The sequence below is a fragment of the Haemaphysalis longicornis genome, unplaced genomic scaffold (assembly GCF_048455015.1).
Source record: "Haemaphysalis longicornis isolate Haplotype H1 unplaced genomic scaffold, Haemaphysalis longicornis Haplotype H1 scaffold_2, whole genome shotgun sequence".
Lineage (NCBI taxonomy): Eukaryota > Metazoa > Arthropoda > Arachnida > Ixodida > Ixodidae > Haemaphysalis > Haemaphysalis longicornis.
Window position 1 is genome coordinate 154,101,908 of NW_027526295.1, and position 9,747 is coordinate 154,111,654.

A 9,747-nucleotide genomic window follows, 5' to 3' on the forward strand; every position below is an offset into this window, starting at 1 on the left:
GATTTCTGCAGGGCATCGGTCAGAAAATCGTGTGTAACTCGTCCTTTCTATAGCTTATTCGCGAGGTTCCGCGCTCAGAGCTTTTCGATAAGTATTCAAAATGTGCAGACTTCCCTACACTATTTCTGAAATGCTTTTAATCAATACTCAACTTCGCGCCAAGCAGCGGGCCCCTACACGCGCATCGCACAACAGGAGAGAGAGAGAAAGGACTTTATTGAGATTCCTGCAATCGGGGACGGATCAGGCCGCGCAGGGCTTCACCGTCCCGTAGTCTTCTCCGCTCACCGCGGCGTCGGGCCGACCCCGTGGACTGCGTCCGGTCGGCGCGGGCTACTCGGAGTGCCACCGCGATCGCCCCTAGCCCTCGCTCCCGCGGGAGGAGGCCGAGAGGAGTGCGGGTTCCCCTTTCGCCGTTGCTTGCCCAGGGCAGCCTCGAGCCGCTAGATGGCCCTCAGCTGGCTTTCGCGCTCCGAGGAGCGGATCGAGTTCGTAACGTCCGGAGGGAGGATCGGCCTCCCGTCACTCGGGTCGTGCTCGTCGCATCCCCACATCAAGTGGGCCAAGTCCGCATTCACACGCGCACAAACACTGCACACCGCGTCTTCGTACATGTCCGGGCACACGTGGCGCGCGAGCGCCGGCGTTAGCACCGTCCCGGTTTGCAACTGTCGTAGAAGCACTGCCTCCCTCCTCACGAGCCCCGGGTGGGGCGGAGGGTAGGCCTGCCTCTCTGTCCTGTACCAGCACAGCGTCGCACCGTACGTAGTCAGGGGTTCTGCGTCGTTGTCCTCTTCGTCGTTGCTCGAGTCTTCGTCGTCGTCGGCGTCCGTCGCTGGCGCGGCCCGGCACGCGGCGAGATCACGGGCCGCAGCGTCGGCTGCCTCGTTGACGTTTCGGTGGCCGTTGCGGAGCTCCCGTCCCATGTGGGCCGGGAACCACCGTACGGTCGTTGCGATGTTCGTGCGAGCTGCCTCCCCGATGCCGGAAAGGATGCGAATCGTCGTACTGCACACCGTGCCCCTGGCACAGGAAATAAAGCGGCTGTCTTATATTTCTTTCGTTGTTGTTGACTTGCTACAGATGAATGTCTTTTTTTTTATTTTCTGGGACCAACGCATTAATTTTTCTGCACCGTCACAAACGTCCTATTAGTAGGTTTGGGGATGTTTGGGAGGCTCCCAAAGATCGTGTATATATTTTCTTTAGGTTCATGGCATGTATTCCCTTCTTCACAAATTGTCTTTCGTTATGGCTGCGTTCAAGAAGGTGCACATCCGCAGCGTGCGTTGTTTATTCTCATGCAAATACAAGGAGAAGGTTTGTGCTACGCCACCGCGATCGCGCCCCAGACAACGTTGTCCAGAGTACTCGAAGTCGGCTTTTGTGCTCCGAATTAATTTCTATCGCAACCAGCTATCATAATGAACTGACCGAACATTTATGACGTGATTGCGGTGTCGAAGGCTCGATATACTCGCTAACGAACGCAATAAATAGTATACACGCACATATTACAAGAAATTCCAACCGATGAATATTTCCAAGCAGCTCTTTATTGTTTTCCAACCGATCCAGGCGTAAAGAACAAATCCTGGTCTACTTTGGATGCGTTATATGAATTTAAAAAAATTACTCTTGCTTTGCTGCCTGGACTGAGCACCCGGCTTACTAACCAGCTCGATTTTACTGTTAAATAATGTTTTCTCCTTCTCCACCTAGCTCCTCATCCTCCTCCTGTTGAGTGCAGTTTTCCTATAACGCATATCTGAATATTGGGAAGATATGGCTGTGGAAAATGTAGCGAAATATCTCTCCAAATCTGAGCAAACATAGTGTTACTGTATCTTTACCGTAAGCGTGACTCGTTTTGCTCAATAAATATCCATACTGGTTAGAAGCCTGGTATATCATGAGCACATACAGACAGGGGGTTATTTGGAACCCAACCTACAGTTTTTGCAGCCCATAGTATATGTGTCATACTTTCATGCCATGACAACGTAAAGTGATGTGATACAATACTTTCGAGCGTTTGGCAAGGTTGCGAAAACTGTTTTACCTTACATATGATAACCGAAAATCGTAATGTCTTTTGACAAAGCCGACAGTCGGGAAAGACTGGAATTTGTTTTGGTCCTGTATTTTCGCTGTTGTCGGTTACTAGCAGCTGGCTGTTCCCTTTGTTAGAAAGATTGCTTAATACAGAAGCTGATGCGTGGCTTCGATTCCTCGCGTGCCGCACAGGACCGGCTTTGCAAGGAATGGGGCGACGCCGGCAATGTTGCTTCCGTTGCGGTATCCAAAGCTGTACATTAAATGCCTTGAGCTGGTGTATGCAATTCTAAGACTTTTGTTATGACGAAAGGTTGCGCACACGCACAATTTGGTGCGGACAAGCATCAGACGCCAACCGAGCGCGAAGAAGCAGAATGGAGAGCGAGCCCGAATGAAGCAGACGACAAACACGACAATCCCTAAGCCGACGTCACGGAGGAGCGCTTCGCAACGCCGCCCATGGTCGCGCTCACCGCCAGTATCTTGATGTAAATGGTTGCTTCAGCGAGAGCATATGCAAGAGGACGCGAAAAGCGCAGCCGACTCAGTTGACACAGCTGGCCTGGCACCGCCTTGAAAAGGGGTGGAAATTTTATTTTGTATTTTCGCAAACTAACTGATTCTTGCTTAAGATTTTGCGCCATACGATTTACGAACGGCCGGTACATGTATACCAGAGAGTAGGTGAGGCAATAGCGTCAAATAAACAAATTAAGCGCAAATAAAGGACGCAAAACAAGCACCAAATCGCATGTCCGCTATTGCACAGATGTGTAATTCTATGCTTCACACAACATTCTACACCGCCACATGTACTGTGCGCGGCCCAAATATTTACATGCGATCGTCACTGACTGTTGGTTATCTCTACCGCAGGGGTAGGCAACCTACAGCCGCAGGCCGAATGCGGCACGCGGGGCATTATTATGCGGCCCCCAGCACGTCGTCAGAACCCCCACCCTCCCATGTCACTAACAATCTGAACGCCGACACGCCAGTTTTGATCTCAATTAGGGTTTGACGGGGAGACTTGGACAGAAAATTGATCGCATCCAGCTGCATTGTTCCCCATATTCACACTTTGCCAGATTATTGCCAAATATTATTGGCAATCCGCAGAATTTTTTTCTTTTTGCCTTCAAAGCTCCCCTACCCCTCCCAGCTGACTCCAATTGGGTAGAACGCTGCAACAATGCCGCCAAGCAAATGTCCAACCGCAGCACGTGGCGTTTCTTCAGGGCCCTCATCGACCCTAGCCAAACGCGCACAGAAACGCAAAAACATCTTCAAAAACACAAAAACATCTTCAACGCGCGCTCCACGCTTACGCGGGTGACGCGGATAAATTGGCACAGGCTCTTAGGGATAAATGTATCTGTGGCCAGCAGGACTCCATGGAACCGGCGTTCTCATATGCAGGCTCGGATAACGGAGACTTGGATCATTGCTTTCAATTCCACGATCTGAAGGCGGCCCTGTCGAAAATGAAGCGAAGAACGGCGCCGGGTCGGGATCAAGTGACGGTTAAGCTTCTAGCCAACCTCCCAAACCCAGCATACCTTCACCTCCTCGACTACTTCAATCAAATTTGGGAGGGGCGCGAACCGCTACCAATTGATTGGAAAACGGCTCTGGTAACTTTTATTCCCAAACCGGGCAAGTCTATCAACATCGAAAATCTACGCCCTATTTCGTTAACCTCGTGTGTGGGGAAGCTTATGGAAACAATGGTTAGGGACAGGCTCACCGATTACCTCGAGGTCGAGCACACTTTTGCCGACACTATGCACGGCTTTCGTCCACATCGCTCTGCTGAGGACATTCTCCTACAACTCCATCGTGACGTCATTGAGCCGATCGAGCATCCAAGTAACGATAAGGTACTAGTCCTCGCCTTAGATCTTAAGGGGGCTTTTGATAACGTTACCCACGAAATCATTCTTACCCATCAGTCCCAAACGAACTGTGGGTATAATGCTTTCAGGTACATCCGTCAGTTCCTGACTGAACGGCAGTCGTACCTCCGCATTCAAGGCAAGGAGCATGGCCCATATCCTCTGGGTACTCGAGGAACACCACAAGGAGCGGTCCTCTCTCCTCTTTTGTTCAATCTCGCCATGTCTCATCTCCCCCCACTGCTGAAGGGTATCCCCGGTGTACGGCACGCTCTGTACGCGGACGATATCACGCTGTGGGCAACCCAGGATTCCCTTGGCAGCATTGAGGCCAGCCTGCAGCATGCAGCAACGGTCGTAGATGAATACGCCCGCCGCTGCGGCCTCGAGTGTTCCCCTGCAAAATCGGAGTACGTGCATCTTCGCCCCAAACCAAAAGACACGACTCAAATCGCACTTTCCTTGAGCACCGGGCCAATCCCGGAACGCGAAGAAATCCGCGTCTTGGGACTCTTCATACATAAGAGCAGGAAAGTCGACACAACCCTGCGCAAGTTACGTATGGTCGAGGATGGTCCGTCGGTTCTCAAACAAGAGAGGGGGGGGGGGGGTCTCAGAAGCCGCGATGCTTTGCGCCTCGCCAACGCTTTCGTGACCAGTCGGATCCTCTATTCGACACCATACCTACGTTTGCGCAAATGTGATGTGCACACGCTCGAAGGCATTCTCCGCAAGATATACAAGCGCGCCCTCGACCTACCGATCTCGACGTCTAACCAGCGTCTTGCAGATTTGGGCATGACCAACACGTACGTACGGAGAACTCAAAGATGCCCATCTCCATAACCAGTACCTGCGGCTTACCAAGTCGCACGGTGGGAGATGCCTCTTACAACGCCTCCACATCTCCTACACATATCAGACAGAATAGCGAAGCACAATCCCAGAGGACTGGCGTGGTGCGTTGGATATCCAGCCTCTACCCCAAAACATGGCTAGGGGGACTCACGAAGGCAGGCGAACTGCGCGGGTTACAGCCATGCAAGGACGCTTTGGGTCCCGGCCTGGAGTATTCTACACGGACGCGTCTGGCCCTCACCACGGGGGGTGGTACAGTGACGGCAGCCGTAATCCATCAAAACATGCCTGTTCAAGGGCTCACTTTTGGAGCACCGGACATTTCTCATGCGGAGGAAGTCGCCATAGCACTCGCCGCAGCGGACCCCGCATCTCGGATCATTATTACCGATTCGCGGAGTGCGTGCCAAAATCTTACCAAAGGTCGCATCACCATTCGCGCTGCTCGAATCCTCAAGGGCTGTTATTATATGGACCGCCCAAGTACACGTTCCGTCATTTGGACTCCAGCTCACGCAGGACTAGGTGGTAACGAGGCTGCCGATACCTCAGCCCACGGACCCTCCTCGCCCTCCATCTCTTGACGATCCAGAACCTAACCCGGTCAGCTCATTTCGCGACATCACAGCGATGTACAAATTGAACAGGCTCCGATTTCCGCCTCCGGCGCCGGGCCTGACTAAGGCTGACGAGCGCTGGCTCTTACGGCTATACACAAACACGGTATTGTGCCCGGCGATACTTAGCACTTCAATCCGGCCATCTTCGGGAATTGCCCACACTGTGATCATCCGTTTGCGGATACTTTCCACATGGTGTGGGCATGCCCATCCAACCCGGCGGACCCCCAATCACGTCCCCTTCCCCCCCTACCCGTGAGAGCTGGGAGGCTGCCCTGCTCGGCTGCTCGACCTTGGAGGGCCAAAGAGCCCTCGTGGCCAGGGCGCGCGCCGCCGCGGAAGCCACACGGGTCCCGGACTAAGGACTCCTCCTAGAGTTTGTACAGGGTCGGCCCTTAAGGCCGCCCCTATCCCTCACTTGTACATAGTCTTAATAAATGTTTTTCACCACCACCACCCACCTGATTTGCCATCCAGCCTCCACCGTGTCGACTTCATGCAGCTCGGCACTACACCTGAATACCTTGCCGACTCTTATTCCAGTCCGTTAAGTGCGAACTGGGGATATATGATGCAAGAGCGTAATTAAATAAAGTGAGAGCAAACCATAAAACAGAACGGCCATTCAGTTCGCCACTTTGTTTTACGGCCACTAGTTTCGGAATCACAAAACAGGCTTCACGCTTCTGACGCTCGCTGCATTTTGTCACTGAGCCACGCAATGAAACGGCAAGCTTACGCTGCACCATCTAGTCGTAACGGCGACGCAAACCAGCAGTGTATAATGAAAGTGTACGGATACTGTGCATGCACGTACGCAAAAGCGCGGGGCACCGCTGCAGACGAGCCTGCAGTCCGCCGGACTCGCAAACTTTTACGTACGATAATCGCTGATTGCGTTACTTCTTTTTTTTTTTTTTTTTTTTGTCGCCTGCTGTTGAAACGTCCATGTCACCAAGTGTATTAGTTTAAACAAGAAGCTTTCACTTCAAATTTTCCTTCATGCGACCATCGATCGGTGAGCTTGCAAGTGGCAGAGCGCTGTCACCGCCCAGCACTTTTGTCGGAGCTGTAAACGTAGTTAACGCTGCAAAGCTTTTTTTTTTCTAAAGCCAAGTTGATCGCCGGGAGAGATCGGACGCGTCGGGGATGGGTTGGAGACCATGTCGCAAAACAATCGGGAGTATCGAGCTCATTTTGCTTCTGTCACCACGGGATGCTATGGGACCCCTGCAGCCCAGGAAGTACTGCCCGGAAGTCGGTTTCGCAGCGCCCCCTCGGCAGCGCAGAAGCCTTGTACCCAAAGCGCTAACTGTGAAACAAGCGTTCCCTCTTGAATTTGCACACGACACGAACGGTACAGACAAAAACAACGCTGTTTCAAGAGTTCGTGAGTGGTCGGTAATAGCGGCGCACGCTGAGTCCCAGAGAGGGGAGAGAGGAGGTCTCCGCAACGGCTTCCGCGTCCTTCGGGCAAGTCTATGCATGCCTCGTCTGCCACTGCCGAAGTTTGAATCACGCCGGTAGCGAGGCACCAGTGATCCGACTTTTCCCAGCGTGCTGCGGCCTGTTTGGATCCGTCGGCTGCCGATGCGAGAGAGGGGCACCTACTCAAAAGGCGCAATTAGTGGAGGCTTCGCCACACAGTCGAGGAGTGCTGCACAAAGCGTGAAGAGCGGCGCGCTGATTCGTACAATACATACATACATACATACATACATACATACATACATACATACATACATACATACATACATACATACATACATACAGTTGCTTCAGCCTTCACGACCATGTATCCCGCAACGTCACCTACCTGCACCATCTAGCCTACGTCGCAGGGCACCGTGTGACCTTGCAATGGATACCCGCACATAGGCCTCCTGCGCTGCCCAGGGGGCGCTGCGCAAGCGGTTTCCGTAGGGTGCCTGGATGTTCCTCCTCGCCGCGGGTCCCATAGGATCCCGTGTTGACAGAAGCAAAATGAGCTCGACGTTCCCGATTATTTTGCGACGTGGTCACCAGCTCATCCCCGACGCGTCCGATCTATTTCAGCGATCAACTTGGCATTAGGGGAAAAAGCTTTGCAGCGCTAAACACGTTTACAGCGCTGACGAAAGTGCCGGGACAGTGACGGCGTCTGCTACTCGCAGGTTCACCGATCGATGGCCGTACGAAGTGAAATTTTAAGTGAAAATTCTAGTTTTAACTAATACTCTAGGTGACAAAGACTTCTCAAAAACAGCCGATCAACAAAGAAGAGGTACGCAATTGGCGATGATCGCGCTTTAAAAAGCCAGCGAGTCCGGCGGACCGCATGCAGGCTCGCCTGCTGCGGTGCGCCGCTCTTTTGCGTACCTGCACACTATGCGTGCACTTTCATTAAACAGTACTCCTTTGCGTCGCCGTTACGAATACATGGTGCACCGTTAGCTTGCCGTTTTGTTGCGTGTCTCAGTGACAAAATGCCGCGACCGTCAGAAGCGTGAAATCTGTTTTGCGATTCCGAAATTAGTGGCCGTAAAACAAAGTGGTCGGGTGAACTAAGAGGCCGCTCGCTTTCTTTGTTTGCTCTCACTTTACTTAATTACACTCTTGAAGCATACATTCCCAGTTCGCACTTAATAGCCTAGAATGAGGGTCAGCAGCGGCCGAATTCCATGCAGCCGACTCGGCGGAGGGCTGGACTGCAAATCGAGGGGGGAGGAGAAGGGGGGCTTTGAATGCAAAGAGAAAAAAATCAGCGACTTTCTAATAATATTTGACAATAATCTGGCGAAGTGTGAAGATGGGGGGGGGGGGGGGGGGGACAATTCAACTGGAGCACACCAATTCTCTGTTATTGTCTCCCTGTATAACTCCATTTGAAGTCAAAACTGGCGTGTCGGCGTTCAGATTCGACGACCCCTGCACTAGAAAACCAACACAGTCAGTGATAATCGTATGTAAATATTCGGGGCCCCGCGCCGTGTATGCGGCTGTCTTATGTGATGTTATAGAAAAAGTACACATCTCTGCAGGCAGCGGGCGTGTTATTTGGTGCATGTTTTGCGTCCTTTAATAGCGCTTAATTTGTTTATTTGGCGCTATTGCCCCACCTACTCGCTAGTATACATGTACCCTGCCGTTCGTGAATCGTGCGGCGTAAAACGCACGATATGCAAGAATCATTTCATTTGCGAAAATACGAAACAAAATTTACACTCGTTTCAAAAGGCGGTGCCAGGCCAGCAGTGTCAGCTGAGACGGCTGCGCAATTCTTGCGTTCGCTTGCATGCTCCCGCTGAAGCAACCTTTTGCAGTTACCTCAGGATATAGGATGAGCAGCGTTCCGTGTTTATTCTACGCATGAACTTTCCTTTGTCGACCGCACGCAAGAAGAAAAAACTCTAACTGTCGTCAAACAGCTAAACCACCCGACCTGGCGATACTGTCCCACGCCGTGACCCCCGCGACAGCTCGCTCAAAAGAAAGCCGACAAATCGGCTTCTTTCAGCGGGTATTATTTTGTTTAGCCTCTGCAACTACTTTAAGGGCTATTTCATGCAGTATGCAGTCATTTAAACACGCCACAAAGCGCCACAACCAACTTTCACTCTGGCTTGTAATTGAAAACACATGGAGGGAGGCGAGGGTCGTCTGCTTTTGTACTACCCAGAGGCGTCGGCCGCTAGGGGTGCTGCATGTCGCCAAAACTCCAACGCAGGAGGCCTATTGTGGCATTCTCGGCAACGAGAAAGCAGATGAGGCGGCCCGCAGAGGGCTACAACTGCGCAATGTAAGGAAAATTTTCTTTACAAAGCACGAGGCTGCAGCGCTAGCGAAGAAGCTTGCCTTAGAGGAACTAAACCGCCTCTGGTCTTTCCCCGAAACTCATCACCCCTGTCTGTATCATATAGACTTTGACCTGAGAATGAGGATCCCAGAGCGAATCCCACGTCGACTTGAGACGCTGTATCATCGGTTGCGCCTCAACGCAGCACCTACGAACTCGTACCGACATCGCCTCGGTCAAACCACAGACCCTTATTGTGATAACTGTGGTTTGCCAGAAACTGTTGAGCACATTTTATTAGAGTGACCGGCGTACAACCAGGAAAGGAACCACCTCGCCAAGAAGATCGAGTGCCTCAACAACGCACTTTTATCATTGAAAGCCCTCCTTAGACCATGGTCATCTCCATAATCCCAGCGAAAAGTGTTAGGTGCACTGTTTGATTATTTACACGACATCGGCGTCGCACAGAAAATGTAGAACTATGCGTCGTCATCCTGTGAGACCACCTGGACTTTTACGTGGCCCACGGAACACTCGA